Here is a 19227-nt window from a genome sequence, read left to right on the forward strand (position 1 = left end):
GATCTACAACCCAATTCGGAAAGGTAAATACATAAAATTTATTGAGTAACGGATTTCGAACTAAAACATAAAGTTTAAAACTGATTTCATGAACATGAATGCATAAGTAGACATAAGTGTAAAGACCCTCCAGGTCATTTCTCAGTAAATGCCACATTTTCATCATTTAGAGAGTTCTCATAGTGATCCTAAGTCATTTATGACTTGCTGATACTGATAGCTCGGTTACCTGGTCATCCATTTGGATTATGTTCAAGTTTCAGTGTCTTGGAGCTTTTGAAATTTGAACAGTTTACTTCGGTAACAGGTCCAGGAAGACGGCCTCCGAATGCAATTCTGGTGGTTCTATTAGCTCCAAAATCTCATCACACCCTTCTTTCCAAATCTCATCACACCCTTCTTTCCAAATCTCATCACACCCTTCTTTCCAAATCTCATCACACCCTTCTTTCCAAATCTCATCACACCCTTCTTTCCAAATCTCATCACACCCTTCTTTCCAAATCTCATCACACCCTTCTTTCCAAATCTCATCACACCCTTCTTTCCAAATCTCATCACACCCTTCTTTCCAAATCTCATCACACCCTTCTTTCCAAATCTCATCACACCCTTCTTTCCAAATCCTTTCCAAATCTCATCACACATCACACCCTTTATATGTGATATTTTCATGTACACCCAATCATTAACATCGAATTCAAACTCTTTCTTTCTAACATCCGCATAAGACGTGTTTTTACTTTGAGCCATTTTCAAACGATCCGAATTAGTCAAACCTTTTCTATAGCCTCATGCACCAACTCGGGCTCTATCAGAGTGACCTCACCAACTTCAAAACAACCACTAGAAGACCTATACCTCCTACCATAAAGAGCATTAAATAGAGCCATTTGGATACTTGAGTGATAACTATTATTATACGCAAACTCAATCAATGGAAAATGATTATCTCAATTACCCTTGAAGTCAATAACGCATGCCCTTAACATTTCTTCCAAAGTCTGAATGGTACGCTCGGCTGGACAATCACCATTCAGATGAAAGATCGTACTAACCTTAACTTGGGTACCAAGGCCTTTTTGGAAAGAGCTGCAAAACTGAGAAGTAAAATTTGTACCTCGGTCCTACATAATAAATAAGGGCACCCCATGCAACTTAACCATCTCTCAGATATACAACTTAGCTTAATCCTCAGTTGAATACAAAGTCTTTACGGGAATGAAATGTGCCGACTTTGTCATCCAATCCACGATGTCCCAAATCAAAGCATGCTTCCTCCAAGTGCGGAGTAAACTGATAATGAAATCCATATTCAAGTCTTCCCACTTCCAAGTAGGAATACTAATGTCTTGAGTCAAATCTCCCAAGTTTTGAAGCTCAACTTTCAGTTGTTGGAAATTTGGACACTTAGCCACAAATTTCACATTATCCTTCTTCATCTCATTCCACAAATAGAGCTCCCGTAGATCACGATACATCTTGGTGGCTCCCGAGTGAATAAAATACCAAGAACTGTGAGCCTTTGATAAAATTTGTTGCCTCAACTCATCAACATTCAGAACACATAGATGACCTTGATATTGAAATACACCATCTCCCTCTTGGGAGAAAGCCTCAATGTCCTTTCTATGCACTATTTCCTTCCACTCTACCAAAGTTGGGTCAAGGTCTTGCTTTTACATATAACACAAGAGATGATTCTGAACCATTCTAAACAATGTGCAACCATCCTCGGAATAAACCAAGCTAACAACCAAAAGACCAAGTCTATGAACATCACGAACCAATTCCTATTGCCTATCTTTAATTTGAGAAACACAACTCATCGTCAATTGTCTGAGAGTAATGATAACCACGTTTGCCTTACCCTAATGGTAAAGAACACTCATATTGTAATCCTTCAAAAGTTCGAGCCATTTTCTTTGGTGAAGATTCATAGTCTTTTGCTTGAACAAATATTGTAAACTCTTATGATCGGTGAACACATCCACATGGACACTTTAAAAATAATGTATCCAAATCTTCAAGGCAAACAAAACTATCGCCAACTCCAAATCATGAGTAGGGTAGTTCTTTTCATGCACCTTAAGATTCCTCGATTCACAAGCAATTACCTTACCGTGTTGCATTAGAAGAAATCTAAGTCAATTCTCGAAGCATCAAACTATACCACAAACCCATTGGAACCTTCTAGTTATGTCAAGATTAGGGCTGAAGTGAGTCTAGTCTTCAACTCTTGGAAACTTTTCTCATACACTTCCGACCATAGGAACTTTACCTATTTATGAGTCAACATAGTCAAATGCGAAGTAATAGAGGAAAATCCCTCAACAAATCTTCTATAATAACCGGTCAAACCAAAGAAACTCTGAATATTCAAGGGGAAACATGTCTAGGTCAGTTCTTAACTACCTTAGTCTTGTTAAGATCAACCTAAATACCTTCTGCGGAAACAATATGGCCAAGAAAAGCAACAGACGTCAACCAAAACTCACATTTGCTAAAACTAGCCAAGAACTGACAATTCTTGAGAATTTGCAAGACAATCCTCAAATGATCGACATGATCATCCTCATTCTGAGAATAAATCAAAATATTATGATAAACATATAAATATATTGCGTGAACACTCTATTCATATGATTCATGAAAGCCATCAAGGCATTAGTCAAGCCAAATGACATCACCAAAATCTCTTACTGACCACATCGAGTTTGAAAAGTCATCTTCGGAATTTCAGTTTCCCTTACCCTCAATGATAATACCTTAATCAAAGATTAATCTTTGATAAGAAACTAGCACCTTGAAGTTGATTAAACAAGTCATGAATATGATACTTATTTGTTATCATGACCTTTTTCAATTGTTGATAATCAATACACATACAAAGAGAACCACCTTTCTTAAGAACAAACAAAACTAGAGCATCCTCGGGCGAGATACTCGTCTTGATGAAACCCTTATCCAACAAATACTTCAATTGATCCTTTAGTTCATTAAGCTCTACCGGAGCCATACAATAAGGAGGAAAGGAGAGAGCCTACATATCTGGAAGAAGGTCAATTCCATAGTCTATCTCCTTTTCGAGAGGAACACCTGGAAGATTATCAGGACACACTTTAAGAAACTCATTAAGAACAGGAGCTGACTCAAGAGTAGGGGCTTCGAAATCCATATCCGTAACCCAAAATCGATGATAAATGCAACCTTTAGAGATAATATTCCTAGCCTTAAGGCATGAGATAAACCGATCGATAGATGCTGAATTTCCACCCTTCCAATTAATGAAAGGTTTATTTGGAAACTTAAATCTGACCATTCGGGTTCTATAATCAATGGAAGCATAACAAGAATGGAGTCAATCCGTACAAAGAAAATCATCAAAATCTATTATGTCTAACTCCACAAGATCAACTAAGTTGACCTTATGGGAAACTAAAATTGGGCAATTTCTATAGACTTGTTTAGCAATAATAGAGTAACCAACCAGAGTAGAGACTAAGAAAGGTTCTAAAAGAATTTCAGACTGACGTCAAACATCATAGACACATAAGTAGTCACAAAAGACAATATAGCACCTAGATCAAGCAGTGCATAAATATCAAATTGAAAAACTCGTAATATACCAGTCACCATATCCACAGAACCCTCATGATCTTATCATGTCTAAAAAGCATAAAACTTTTCTGACACTGAGTATCACCAGAACCATAAGAAGCACCCTACGAAGTTAGGTGACCAGAAAAAGCACTAGGCTGAACCTGATGACCATTTTTACCCTTCCCACCAAGTAAAGGAAAATCTCTGAATCTAAAACCACCTTTACGACAACCATAGAAACCATCGGTAGCAATTAAGCACCTTTCTCAATGGCTCTTGCCTCCCTTTTTGCAAGCGAGGAATGAAGATTCATTAGAACCATATCCTTGAGGAGGGTTAGACATCCTATCCTTATTGAACCTTTGACCTGAAGCACTAAATGGATTTGTATAAGAGAAATTTTGCTGAAACTGAGAGCATTTATTTCCATCGGACCTCGAGTGAGAGAAATCACCACTATTTGTCCTTGCCCTCTTAGACCCCCTAGATTTCTCCATAAGTTTTTCCCATTTGATTTGTTGAGCATGAGTTACCAAATTAAGACATCCATATACTTTATCAACATTGCGGTTCTACATTCTTTGACCACTATATCAGACACACCCAAAATAATGCACTAGAGTCGACAACCATTGTCGGAGCATACTTGAACAATTGAGTGAACTTCAAAGAATATTCCATGACACTCATGTTTCTTACCTCAAGTTGATAAATTCTTGCACCTTAGCCTCCTTCATCTAAGGGGAAAGAACCGATCAAGAAATTCCCCTTTCCACTTGTCCTAATCCAAGGTATCGACATCAAAAGCCCTTTCCCCTTTCATTGAGCAAACTACACTTGAGAAAACCTTTTCAATTTATAATCAACCAATCCCGCCTTTTCCACCAGAGTCACTCCCATAATCTCCACAATCTTAAGGATTCCTTTAATTAACTCTTGTGCATCCTTATCCACTTTTGAACCATGGAATTTGAGAGGATTCATCCTCGTGAAGTCTCTTACCTTTGTTGCAACTGTACCCACATTTGGATTCACATGAGCTACAATCTCTCTATTATCTTGTGCATTCATAACTTAAGCCAACACTTGAAAAGTTGTCCTACACTCCACATGAGATATTTTCTTGGCAAAAGGGTCAACCAGAGCTTGAGGAGCTTCGAGTTCCACATTATCGTTGACATTCATTTGTGTGGGAGCTCTTCTTGGAGGCATATTCTGAATAGGCATGGAACAAGAGTTAGGAGGAAGACTCTTATAGATTTAAACTCTATCGCACAACTTTAGAGTAATGAAATTTTTTTAGTTTCTTAAATGTTTCATAGCCTCCACATCATAAATATGGTGCACTTAACACTCATGAATAAGACTCTGCTAAATGCGTGTTGTCAGACACCTATGACTATTATTAAAACCTATTGCTAAAATTACTAAGTTTTTCATGACTCAACCTACCCCTAGATGTGACATGGTGAATAGAGTCCCTAGAGACCCTAAATAAGTTACTTGACATAAGCATAATACTAAGAATGAAATAAAACATAATACTTCAATTGGAAGCAACTTTTTCATAAAATATATTGATACTTTATCTAAAAGTATTCCTAAACTCATAAGTTTTTCAATTTCATGATGCATTCATAATCTCAAAACATGGTTCATATTCATAAAAATAGGCATAAGACATGGGTTCATATAAAATTCATTGAAATTATGTAATTTAGATAAAATCATGTATGATAAGATCATTTAGGTCAAATTTAGGCATAATCAATTGAACCGATGAGGAAACATGTGAAACACTAGAAATTTGGGTTAGAATCACAGAGGAAAGTTGAGAAATCTTGGAACTCAATGTATGAAAATGATCCATTAATAAATTCTCAAATACCTTTGATGAATCCTAGTCTTTGAATTGGGGAAGGAAGCTTGAAAGCTTTAAGAAACATATTCCACTTGAGAGAATTATTGGAGAGAAACCCTTGAGAGCTTTTGGGGGTTTGAAGTAAAAGAGAGGGAATGGATTAATTTTTAAAGAGTAAATCAATTATAGGACTTAGATATATGGTAAAAACGACATAGTTTAGGTGTTAAATGGATAGGAAAATACCCAAATACCCTTTAATAAAAACTTCCAGAAGTGACTCTACGGACCATCCTGTTGGTCCATAAGTCAAGATACTGAAGACCATCTTCACGCCAACTTTTCACGAGCCAGTGTCTACGACCCATCGAACCAAACCATACAATCAACCTAAAATTCCACCAAGTCTGGAACACTCTATGACCACTTCATATGAGCCGTAGGTCCCTCCTACGGACCGTGTTGTTGGTAAGTAGAAAATCTTCTAAGACTTGACAGTTCAAATTTTCCCAAGGCATTTCCATAACTTCTCTCCTAAGGACCATAGGACCTTTTATGGTCTGTAGGTAAGCCCGTAAAACCTGTACTAGTAGCAAAATTTGCAACTTTTCTTTTTTACTCAAATTACCAACTCAGAGGTGTAACACACCCTTATGTTAACAAATGAAGTGTGACATATGCTAAAAACCTAAGATTGGGGGAGAAAAAAACAAAAACAAAAATGAGATTGAAATGTATGCAAAAGCCTAAGTTTGGGGATTCGTGCAAAGAGGAAACTATGAGATTTGAGCTAAAAACATAAGATCACCATGAGTTTAAAATTGAAAAATGTTGAAAAGGCCGTGAATGAATAATAACAAAATTGTGGGTGCTAGCTTATCATATTCACATAACTCAAGGTGAAAAAAATGGAAGCTGAATAAGTGAATGTGAAACAAGGGAGAAATAAGATGGAAAGCAAAGCAAAAATATGAGTAGAAAGCTCAATTAAATTGAAAGAATAAGGGACGCATTTTAACCGCTTGACCAAATGATATCCTACCTATTGCCCAAACCTAAGATAAACCCTGAAGTCCTTGAGGATTTTAAGTCTTGTCAATCTACATTAGTGGTGATCTACATACAAGGCAAGTATATGGATCAACGTGTATATGCTTTAAAACTTTTGTGAGATTGAGTATTATTGTATTATATTTAATCCCTTAAATTGATATCTTTAAATATGTGTGGGATTCTCTTTTATGTGGGTGTCATTGCATCCTTCATATGAATTGTGATGTCTAGATTTCAATTAAGTTGCATGAATATTTCATATCCATGTAAATCTTAAGGCAAAGAAAGAAGGTTGATCCTATTAGTTTGAGATGCTTTAATATTGTACCGAAAGAATGTCTGTCCCATAATTTGCTTAAAATGTTTTGCTAAAACCTTTTCTCAACGATTTATGGCAGAACTAATAATAAGTGGTGCTTGGGTTGAGTATTTTGTTTTTATCCTTTATTCTGTGTTCTTAATGGTTAGAATTTATGAATGTAATTATGCAAATCCTATCTTGGGTGTAGTTGAGCTTTGATCATATGCTTAATGAAATGTTTTGCAAGAGGACAAGCAAAATTTCAAGTGTGGGGGTTTGATGAGATGGCATTTTACTAACTCATTGGAATCAAATTCATGAATTATTTCCATGTTTCAATGCTATAATTGAAGGGTTTTTAGGCCCTAGTTCTCTTGTATGAAGACATTCGTTGGAAAAAGCATGTTCAATCGATTTGAAGCCAAAAGGCACTAAAGCACACCAATGATGGAACCTGCATCCCGTAGAAGTAATCAGGCATTTTGCCAGCTTGATATTGTCTTGAATGAAGTTGTGCTAGCTTAGTACCAGCCTGAAGTTGGTGTGGTACTATGACCGATTGACATCTGTTGATCCCAACGCAGAAGCTCTTGATCAAAACGCAAGGTTGATGTACGGAATCAATTTGCATTCTGCTTTCTCTTATTGGAGTCTCAACAATGTAGTGCAGGTCCAAAAGACAGAATTCGAAGGGCAAAAATGCAATTTTTGAAACAGAGTGCTTCCTTTGGAATCTTCCAAGGAAAGAATAGAGATTTGTGAAATTTTGTACTTTTATCTTCTTCACAATTACGGCAATATACATATGAGTGAATATGATATGACATAATATGATATGAAATAGTATGCAAGGTGGATAATAGAGAACAGTAGTAAGAAAACATCTTAGCTTGTAATGAAAGAAAACTCATAGTAGGGTCAATCTAAGTTTGGAGTTCTAGATTTGGTTATCATTTTAGCTTAGAATGCAGCTTTCCTTTATAGGTAATTGATCTAATTTATCTTTCATGAGTATCTAAACCTTTATCTAGGGGGTGTGTGCTAGATGTGGGTGTAAAACCCTAAATGGTTATTGATTAATCGACTTCAATATTGACTGTATTGCATGAATCTATTGTTGTCTTAAAGTTTGAATCTTAAATCAGTAGTTACAAACATTTATTGATCTCTCTAAAACCAATGTAAAATCTCATAATGTAGTAGTCTAAGGTAGGGGCTAAGTCAGAGGTCATGAGCGAAAGAAATGAGCCTGGGCAACCTTCACGTGGACCCAGATGGGCCGTGAAGGGCACCACGAGGTGTGGTGTTGCCCGTGGTGGCTCACAGTGAGGGACCAAGTGGAGGTCACCTTCCATGACCACCAAGATGGCTTATGGTTGGGACCACGGGTCGTGGTGATTGGCGTGAAAGGCTAGGTAGTGAGCTAGTCAAGGCTGCCTAAAAGTGAGACCCTCCCACGAGCCACTTGATGGCTTGTGAAGGCCTTGACCAGCCCCGGAGAGGGTTGTGACGGAAAAGTGAGTTTCAGATTTGTTTGCCAAGCCACTGGTCTAGGACCACGGCTCGTGGCACCTATTGTAAAGGTTGTTCAGTCCACTGAAAGTTAGGGGCTTTTGGGTCTTTTCCGGTTTTAATTAAATTAATACTATGTCATTTTACCCAAGACTAGGACCCCTATATAAGTGATTTTAACCCCAAAACTCACACATTCAAGTCATTTTCTCAGAACCCAAAAGAAAACCCAAAGTTCTTTCTCTCAAATATTTCTCTCTCTAGAACTTGAAGAAGAAGAAGAAAGAGTTGAAGCTAGGATCAAGGTCTAGTCTTCATTCCTCAAGCAATTATGGGCATTTATAGTAAGGTATTATGGCTTTTTATCCATGGAATCCTTGCATACATGGAGGCCCTAAGATTCCCCAATTGAAAATTAGAAATTCCCTAATTTGAGTTAGGGTTTTCTTCTAAAGTTGTGGGTCTTGATGAATGTTGATCCAATTGATTGTGTTATGATTGTTTATGCATGAATTGATAGGATTACATGTTTTTAGGATGAATTTACATGTACCCATTCTTAACCCCTGTTTCCAAGGTGAAATTGATGTAAATGGGTTTTTATCCTTGAAAGGAGAAATCATGGATTTAGATGTATTCTTATAGGATAAATAAGATACATTATGAATTGCTTTGAGATTGGAGCATATGTGATAATTTTGATATGTAGTGCTTTGAGAGTAAAGCTTATGTTTATGAATTGATGATTTTTTTAATGTGATTGTTGTGGAAGGGATTTAGCCACATGAATTGCTTATGTATGAATGTGAAAGGCTTTCTAACATTGAATAATTCTAGGTTGAAATGAATGCTCACCTAAAATGAATCTTATCTAAAAGACTAAGAACTTGATGAGGCTAGAGGTGATTACCCATGACCTCTAAATGAGAAGAATATGAGGCGATTACCCATATTCCTTAGAGTTGATTTAGAGGCGATTACCCATATTACTTAGAAGAGAATAAGAGGTGACTACCTTTGTTCCTTGATATTTAACAAGAGCGACTCCCCATGTTCCTACAATGATGATTGTACATGGAGGCGATTACCCATGATCCTTATATAATGACATGGAGATGAGTACCAGTGTCATATGATGTGAGGCATGGAGTCGAGTACCCATGATCCCATAAGTTGGATATGGAGGCGAGTATCTGTGATCCTTTATGTAAGGCAAGAGACGAATACCCATGAGCCTTTATAAGAAGGCAAGAGGCGATTCCCCATGTCTATAAAATATAAGATAAGATAAGTATGATAGATAATGAGCTTGGATTGTGATTTCACGTATCAGGACACTTCATCCAATACTAAGTGCCAACGATCGTTAGTTAGTAATATAACTCAACTAAGTGAGTTGGGGTTGAATCCCATAGGGAGTGGTACGTGCTTAAGAATCAAGAGCCAAGTATAAATATGGTCAAGTCAATCATAGATAAAAATATTTACGAATAAAAATATGGTTCAAGTTTAGGGTGACACAAGTGTGAAATATCAAGGGGGTTTGATTGTAATTATCAACTACAACAGCAAATAACACGAGTAAACAAGTAAGGAGACGGGTTCTTGGGATGTGATCAGATTATGGGCTAAGGTAGACAAATGGGTAATTGCAATTGATAGTAAATAGCTGTAAATCAGTGAATAAGCTATACTTTAGTGGGGATAAACTTTCTCTCGAACAATTTACCCCGAATCAAGTTTCTCTCGAACACCAATAAGCAGTAATTAAGAACAATGCTTTTGTCCATTCACTCTCTCGAGCTGAATGTGTGGAAAAGGGTTTAGGATTCACTCTCTCGAGCTAAACCCATGACAACCCAATACCCACAGACCATCAAATCAGTAATCTTGGTTTTAAAACCTCTCTCTCGAGCAAGCCAAAACCACGAAGGTAAAGTTGCATTTGCGACTACAACTCTTTATATTAAGCCACAATTACTGAATAAAATCACTTCTAAACAACATTTACACTATCAGTTAACAATACCCAGCAGCTAAATCAACCCATAATCACATAATCACACCCCAAGAATTGGGGTTTTAGCTAGACATCATAGAAAGATAAAAATCGTTACCAAATTGTGTTTGCATCAACTGGGTACGATTAATTTCGTCTTTACAAAGGTCTAAATTGATATATCTTCAATTCCCGCTTTAAATTTCTCAAAAATGGAAATCTTCAAAGCTAAGGAAAATATTGTCTCAAAACTTAGAGTTCTCCAACTTCAAAAAACTGATAAAAACTATTCTATAATGAAAACTGGATTGATAGATAGTAAACTAAGAATTTAAAAATGTATTTATAGTCTCCAAAAATGTTCTGCGAATGACCATTTGGCACAGTAAGTCGGGATCGCTAATCCACTCGGCGATCCGCCCTTTGGTCAATTCCATCGCCTTTTTGCTTTGGCCTTCATTATCTTCAAGTTCTGTAAGTTTGGGTGATCTAGCACTACATCGCGGAACCGTTCGGTGACTCGTCGACTGCTCCTTTCTATCGGCCACTTCTCCTTTCTATCGCTGACTTGATTTTCTCCTTCATGGCTTGGCAGGCTGGAACTTTAGGTGAGATCATGGCCACTCGGCGACTCGCCCAATGGGTTAGGCGATCATCAGGCCTTCTTTTCTTCATTATTTTGGCTGCCTTGTTCCTTTTTACTCAGTAGTGTCCATGCTTTGTTCTTCAATCTAAATACCCGAAAATCAAGGATTTACATCAGTTATTGGCACAAAATATGCATTTGAGGACACTAAATTTATTAAAATAAAGCTCTAAATGAGTCCAAATCGTGGACTCCTCCACATCCCCAACTTAAACTTTTGCTTGTCCTCAAGTAAAACTCAAGTGCAGCAGTTCAAAAAGGATGCCTCAAACAGTGCTACACAAGACTCAATCATGAATGCACACAAAAAGACTCAACCTACACATGCAAGGATCAATTGTGCACTCAAAGATACAAGTTGTGACTCACCATTACCAAAGAATCTCAAGCTCACAATACTTGCTTCAAATGCAAGTTCAAGCTCAACAAAGGTGGTCAAATGCCCTCAACACAAAGGATGATTCCATATCCACACACAATGGTTCAACAATTTAAAGTTCTGGAATAAAATGCAACACTCACACTCACAAATATGAACATAATGCATGATTTCACCCATAGGTTTGCCCTTATTTTTCAGCCAACAACTGTTTCAGCTCACTCAAGATCAAAAAGGTCTTTTCAAGTCTTGTAATGGGGCTGAGTGCAAAGGTATGGTCATTTAGGCTCAATGGTTGTAATCCTCATGAAATGCGGTGTGAACAACACTTTCTTTGCTTCCCTTCATCATTCTCATTCGTGCTCACAAGTCACTCCATTATTCACTTCCCATGGATTGTTGGAAACCCCATTTCTTTTTGTATTTTCACAACTTTATTCCACAACTTTTCATTCTTTTTCTTTTTCATTATTTTCTTCTTCTTTTTTTATATAGAGGTGTTCCATTTTTCTCAAACCATGGGTCAAAGGGGACTTCTTTGCACTTCTTGATTTGCCTTCTCTTTTCACCACACCCCCAACTTAGGCTTTTGGCCTAAGTTGGCTATTCACACAAACCACAAATCATGAGGATTATGGGTAATGGATCAAGAAAGGTTACAGTTTGCATCAAGTTTCTTCCAAGAAAAGGATAAGGCTCAAAGGGTGTTCAAACAAAGATCACACACTCACAGGGTTGGCCACAAAAGAGGTATAGTGTCAAATTGTTTCACACTCTTCAAAGTTGCCTAAGATCATATCATGAGATTGCATCACTTACTCAACCGGACTAACGGGGCAAATTCTAGGTGTCATCATGCATGGTTCACGGTAAGCTCATCCCACAAGGCATTAACAGCAATGACAAACAAGACTCCACACTTTCACTACTGTACAACGCTCATCACAACAGACTCAATTTGATACTTGGCTAGTAACAACGAGATCGAAAGAGTTAACATATTGCCTAGGCAACTTCATTTGGCCTCATCGTAGCCACACATTCATTTTTGTTCGACTATGAGCACTATTCAAGTCATCGGTATTGATCAAGAACGATACTCAAATTTGCAAGAGAATAACCACATTCAAACACAAAAGAGGTGGCATAATATTTTGGAAGGGTCCAAAAAACATTTACAATTAAGAAACAAGGAGTCACAAGCTCAATCATCCACAAAATGTAGTATTAACACAATTTATAGATCAAAAACCCAAATATAAACACAGAATAATCATCACAAAAGGTGGGCCTCACCCCACCACATATAAAAACCATTTTTCCTCAAATGCAAACAAAAATATCCAAAAGTCAAAAAGTAAGACAGAGAGGGAGGTAAAAAGGAATCTTGTCTACTCAGTCACTCCATCTGTTTGGGCATCAGTGCCCAGTGTAATGCTCTAAACTGGGGCATTAGTGCCGAGTGCATCATCAGCAGTACCAGATCCACTAGGAGCTACCATGGACGTCTCGATCAACGATGTCTGGATCACTGACTGTACAATAGTCTCCTCCAGATATGGCAGGTCTCCATAAATTCTCTCCTCCCTTATCTCTATCTACTCCTCGTCAGTCTCTACATCCGACTCATCAACTGTTGTATCATCCTATGTACATCTCCGATGGTAGCCGGAGGAATCTCAGGAGCATCCACATCATCAGCAACCTCCAGTAATGAAGTGAAGTCAGTAGACTTTAGATAGTCTACATCCTTCCTCAGATCTGCTACTTCGGCTTTCAAAGTCGTAACCTCGGGGGTCTCCCCCTGTATGCTCCAACAAGCTGTGACACTAGTAGCCAAATCATCAACAAAAGCCCGGAGGGGGGTCATTGCAGCAAGGATGGCACTCTCAATCATGGGATGGATCTCTCATGTCGGGTCGCTTTCACGTCAGCTGAATGGGCCAGGTGCCCCATCTTCAGGAGCATAGCCTGAGTGATCCTGGTGGGCTGGGCAGCGGTAGAGGCACCTGGGGCCTGTGATGAAGAAAGAGGGGCAGACGTACCTAAAGGCCAAGAGGTCAGAGTAGGTAAATATGCCTCTGCAGGTATTGAATCAATATCCACCTCCGGGGATGTGTCCGCCTGAGCTGCCCTCCTCTTGTCAGCCTCCTCTCAAGTGTACTCGACCTCAATGCGCCAGAAATCAGTGGAGGAAGACGGTTTAACCTCAATATATCTTGTATCGTCCCGAGGCACTCCAGCATGTCGACATAACTCCATGATCAGGACTGGGAATGGCAAGGAGGTGTGCCTCTGCTTGGCCCTCATGGCCATCTGTTGCTTAATAATAAGCCCCATATTAATGCTCTTCCTAGAAATAATCAACCCAAGGCAGGCCGCCTTAGGGTGACAGAGAATGGACTCATTCTGGGAAGGCATAATAGAGTTGTTGATGAATTAGAATAAAAAATGCGCAGCTACACTCAAGTTCCTCTTCTCAATTGGGACTCCTACCTCTATCCACCTCGGGGTGGTGTCTGAGATCAGGGGTGCCAGCCAGCCCTTGAGCTCATCCAATGAAGATGTGGTAGTAGTCAGGTTGGGGTAGTCAAATTCATACCCCCTGTCAAGTACGGTGTTGATGTACTCGCTATAGCATCCAACTTCTTTACCCTGAACCACAATTGACTTAACCAGTATGAACTCGTTGGACTTCTTGTTGCTCTTGGAACTAATTCACCATACGATGTATAAAACTTCCTAACCCATGAATGAATATATAGGCCTCGGGGCCTGGTGAACAGCTCGAATCTGTGGAAATGAAGGGTGTCCCTCACATCGGAGTATTTCCCCTCAAGGCCCTCTGTAGATAACAACTTCTCCTCGAGAATAGTTCGCAATCTATCACCTTTCAACCGGTTGAGAAGCCTGGGAAGAGGGACAACTAGTGGCACATGAGCCACAAGGGGTGCTGGAGCTGGCACTGAATTTGTTGGTGTGGAAGCTGAGGGTACTCTAGCTGAGTCAGGGTAAGATCTAGAACAGAGCTCATCCCGCCGAGACTGTAAAGGCTGGTCGATCTCAGGCTCTGATAAAGTAGCCTGGGAGTCAGCAGTCGCTCTCTCAGATGTGGGCCTCTTGCCCTTGCATTTATCTCCTACTGGGAGCTCTTGCCTTCCACTTTTGGGAGGCTTTTATCCCCCTTCATTAATTGTGATACCCCGTGCTCTTTTGCGGGGTGGCATATCGATGTTTGTCCTTACCATGTCTGCAAAACATCGAGAAAAAGTTAAAAATAATTTAATTAAAAGCATAGACAAATAGTTGCAGACAAACTCGCCGAACCGATCGACGAGGCGCCAAATCGCTTTGGCGAGCCAGATCTGGCTCGCTGAAAGGATTGGCTCAAAAATCTGAGAAAATTTTGGCATGTCGATGATGGGAAGGCCTTTCGGAGAATTGCCCACAACATTAGGCGAGCAAGGATTAGCCCACCGAAAGTTACAGAGCAATTAAGGGTCAGGGGTGCAAACAAAGGGCGATCAAGAAGGACTTTCAGCGAGTCGCCGAGTGCATTCGGCGACCTCAGGCTTCTCGCCGAAAGTTACAGAACCAAACTTCACATTTAGCATGAAATTAAAGGAGAGATGGGGAACTTCGACGAACCGCCGAGTGGTTTGACGAGCTCGACCCAACTCACAAAACGACCCAACATGCCTACTTTCCCGCAACCCCCGAAAACAAAATCGAAGCATGCACTTTTCAAATTAAGCTTAGACCCAATACACCCATTACCCCAGGATACTCAGACTTCTCCCGATTTTGCCAAATTTGGCCATCTGATGACTTTTGCCCTTAAGAATGACGTCAACCGCTCCATCATTAGGGAAAATACGTCATTTGGCACAAATGCGGGCTACTTAGACTTCACCCGACTAGATCCAACAACATGCAAGTACAACCTCACAAATTTTTACTAATTTTAAGGCACACAATCACGGGAATTCACCAATCTAAACAATACGAGCAAGATTATCAAATTAACACAGGCACAAATGAAAACAATTACAATCAGAGAGGCCCAACACACATCACTAAGATAAGATTCACTACAAATGAGTACAAAATTGCTAAAAATAAACTTAGGGTTCGGAAAACCAACCTTAGATGCCGAATAATCAAGATTGAAATGTTAGGCGGCAAAGCAATCCACTCTGAACACACAATCAATGACTCAAATACAATAAAAATACAAGAAATATAGATAGTACTATGCGGGTGTGAGTTTGGGAAGATTAACAGTGAGGGAAAGTGAAAGAGTTTGAAAGTTTAAACCTTTGGCCTTTAAAAACCGTCCAGTTCTCGCCCATTCGGCAACATTAGTTTTGCTCGCCGACCCACTTGGTGACACGCCAAGTAGATTCTTACCTCGTCGAGTTTTACAGGACTTCTAGTTATTGTGGGGGTCCAAACGACGGTCAAATTCACGATCTCTGACCTGGTCGGTGATTTGCCAATCAGTTCCTGGGCTCGACGAGTTTTACAGACTCCAATTTAAAATTGTCTTGAGTCAAACGACGGTTCAAGTCGGGCATGCCGACCTCTTCGGCGATGTGCCGACTAGACCTTTGGTTCACCAACCTGCACTTTTCAAACACTTCCCACACTTTGACCTGCACAATCAACACACCATTGTTTCAAACTTAAAACAAAAGAAAATAAAACTTGGGTTGCATCCCAAGCAACGCCTTAGTTAACGTCGCGGTATGACGCAAGTCCACACTCAAACCTCATTCTTGGGGTTAGCCATAGTATCACTAGGCAAACCCTCTTGCTGTCTCGGGTTCAAATGAGACGAGATATGACCCATTTGGGTCTCCAACTGCTTGATCGATACTGAATAGGAAGTAGCAGTCTGGCTAAGGATCGACACGTCTTCTTTCAGTTCTTTTAGAATCTTGTTGGACCATTCAACTTTGTTGAGGATACGAGAAAGCATATCCTCAGACTAGCCACCTTCCGGATCCTTTGGCTTTTGGCGCTCATGGGGAGGCACATACCTATCCTTCTCCCCATCCTTCCAATTTGGATTTTGGTCCCTCCATTCTCAATCCCGATCCTTCCAACCTTCATCCCTTTTCCAACCTTGGTTACCACCCTGCCTCGGGTAGTTTGAACGATAACCACCACCTTGGTTGGCTAGGAAATTCACTTCTTCGCTGTACAAAGCCTCAAACTTTTCCTTATCAGGATTAGCACACCCGACACCCACGATATTGACACTTTGAGCAACAGCTCCCATGACATTTTTGGACAAAATGTCAAGGTGTGTCATGAACTTGGCCATGTTCTTGTCCCTCTCTTGGTCTTTCTCCATTTGCTCCTTGGTCAATTTGAATGTAAGAGGGGAGACCTGGTCTTCACGGGTGTACAAAGCCCGATTAATCATGGTTATGTCATCCAAGAGCTGAGATGCTATCACATAAGGTTGCTGCATCAAACCTCCCGGAGAAAGTTGGTCAGCAACACCATTGTTTACAGAGTCAAGGCTCCGGTAAAAATACTGCAGCAACACGTTGTCAGGCAAGCCATGGGTTGGGCATTGGAGCACTAAATTCTTGAATCGCAGCCAAGTTTCATGAATTGGCTCGCCCTCAAGACGCTTGAAGCTCTGAATACTGTCCCAAAGGGTCATCATCTTCAAAGGAGGGAAAAATCACACATTAAATGCAGTGACCAGCTCCTCCTACGAAATGATTGATTCTCGTGGCAATTCAGCCAGCCACTTACACATTTCTCCCATCAAAGAGAATGGTAAAAACCTCAACCGAACCGACTCTTGGGATATATTCTTGAAGGAGAACGGTCCTCAAATATCCACGAAATTTCTAATATGCTCATGGAGATCCTCATGAGCCAAACCACTGAACAACCCCTTCAATTGCAAAAGCTGCAACATAGTACTTATGTATGGAACACCACATTCCCTTTGGCCGAAGGCAAGCGAATGGCACCAATTCCACCCATAAAATGGGAGTCATTAGCATCAGGCTCATTGACATTGTTGAGGTTACCGATGTCATCTTGATGGCCTACATGGCTGCCATTGCTGTCGTTCACACTTATACTTCTTGTTTCAAAACACAAACAAGCAAAATAAAACTAAAATTAAGTAAGTTCAACTATGACTAACAATAACAAAATTCAACTTAACTAAAGATTCTCAACCAACACCACTCCCCAACAGTGGCGCCATTTTGATTTCACGTATAAGGACACTTCATCCAATACTAAGTGCCAATGATTGTTAGTCAGTAAAATAACCCAACTTAGTGAGTTGGGGTCGAATCCCACAGGGAGTGGTACGTGCTAAAGAATCAAGAGCCAAGTATAAATATGTTCAAGTCAATCATAGATAAAAACATTTACGAATAAAAACATGGTTCAAGTTTAGGGTGACACAAGTGTCAAATATAAGGGGGGGTTTATTGTAATTGTCAACTACAACAGCAAATAACACGAGTAAATAAGTAAGGAGACGGGTTCTTGGGATGTGATCGGATTATGGGCTAAGGTAGACAAATGGGTAATTGCAATTGATAGGAAGTAGCAGTAAATCAGTGAATAAGCTACACTTTAGTAGGGATAAACTTTCTCTCGAACAGTTTACCCCGAATCAAATTGGTTTCTCTCGAACACCAATAAGCAGCAATTAAGAACAACCTACGCTTTAGTCCATTCACTCTCTCTCGCTGAATGTGTGGAAAAGAGTTGAAGATTCACTCTCTCGAACCGAACCCATGACAACCCAATACCCACAGACCATCAAATCAGTAATCTTGGCTTTAAAACCTCTCTCTCGAGCAAGCCAAAAACACGAAGGTAGAGTTGCATTTGCAACTACAAACCTTTAGATTAAGCCACAATTACTGAATGATATCACTTTTAAACAACATTTACACTATCAATTAACAATATCCAACAGCTAAATCAACCTATAATCACACAATCACACCCCAAGAACTGGGGTTTTATCTAGACATTATAAAAAGATAGAAATTGTTACCAAATTGTTTTTGCATCAACTGTGTACGATTAATTTCATCTTTACAAAGGTCCAAATTGAAGAATCTTCAATACCCACTTTCAATTTCTCAAAAATGGAAAATCTTCAAAGCTAAGGAAAATATTGTCTCAAAACTTAGAGTTCTCCAACTTCAAAAAACTAATAAAAACTATTCTATAATGAAAACTGGATTGATAGATAGTAAACTAAGAATTTAAAAATGTATTTATAGTCTCCAAAAATGTGCTGCGAAGGACCATTCAGCGCAATAAGTTAGGATTGCCGATCCACTCGGTGATCCGCCCTTTGGTCAATTTCATCACATTTTTGCTTTGGCCTTCAGCATCTTCAAGTTTTGTAACTTTAGGCGATCTAGCACTGCACCGCGGAACCATTTGGCGACTCGCCGGCTGCTCATCTCTATCACTGACTTGATTTTCTCCTTCATGGCTTGGCACGCTGGAACTTTAGGTGAGATCATGGCTACTCGATGACTCGCCCAATGGGTTAGGCGATCATCAGGCCTTCTTTTCTTCGTTCTTTCGGTTGCCTTGTTACTTTTTGCTCATTAGATCCATGCTTTGTTCCTCAATCCAAATACCTGTAAATAAAGGATTTACATCAGTTATTAGCACAAAATATGCATTTGAGGACACTAAATCTATTAAAATAAAGCCCTAAATGAGTCCAAATCATGGACTCATCAGATTGTTGCTTTAGTTGCCTTCCATGATGAGTAAGGATGAATTGAGGTTACTTCAAGAAGTATTCCTTATGTTGAAATGATCTATTATGTGCATTGATTATGCCTTATTACTTATTTTG

This window comes from Solanum tuberosum, unplaced genomic scaffold (genome assembly GCF_000226075.1).
Source record: "Solanum tuberosum cultivar DM 1-3 516 R44 unplaced genomic scaffold, SolTub_3.0 scf00418, whole genome shotgun sequence".
NCBI classification, from domain to species: domain Eukaryota; kingdom Viridiplantae; phylum Streptophyta; class Magnoliopsida; order Solanales; family Solanaceae; genus Solanum; species Solanum tuberosum.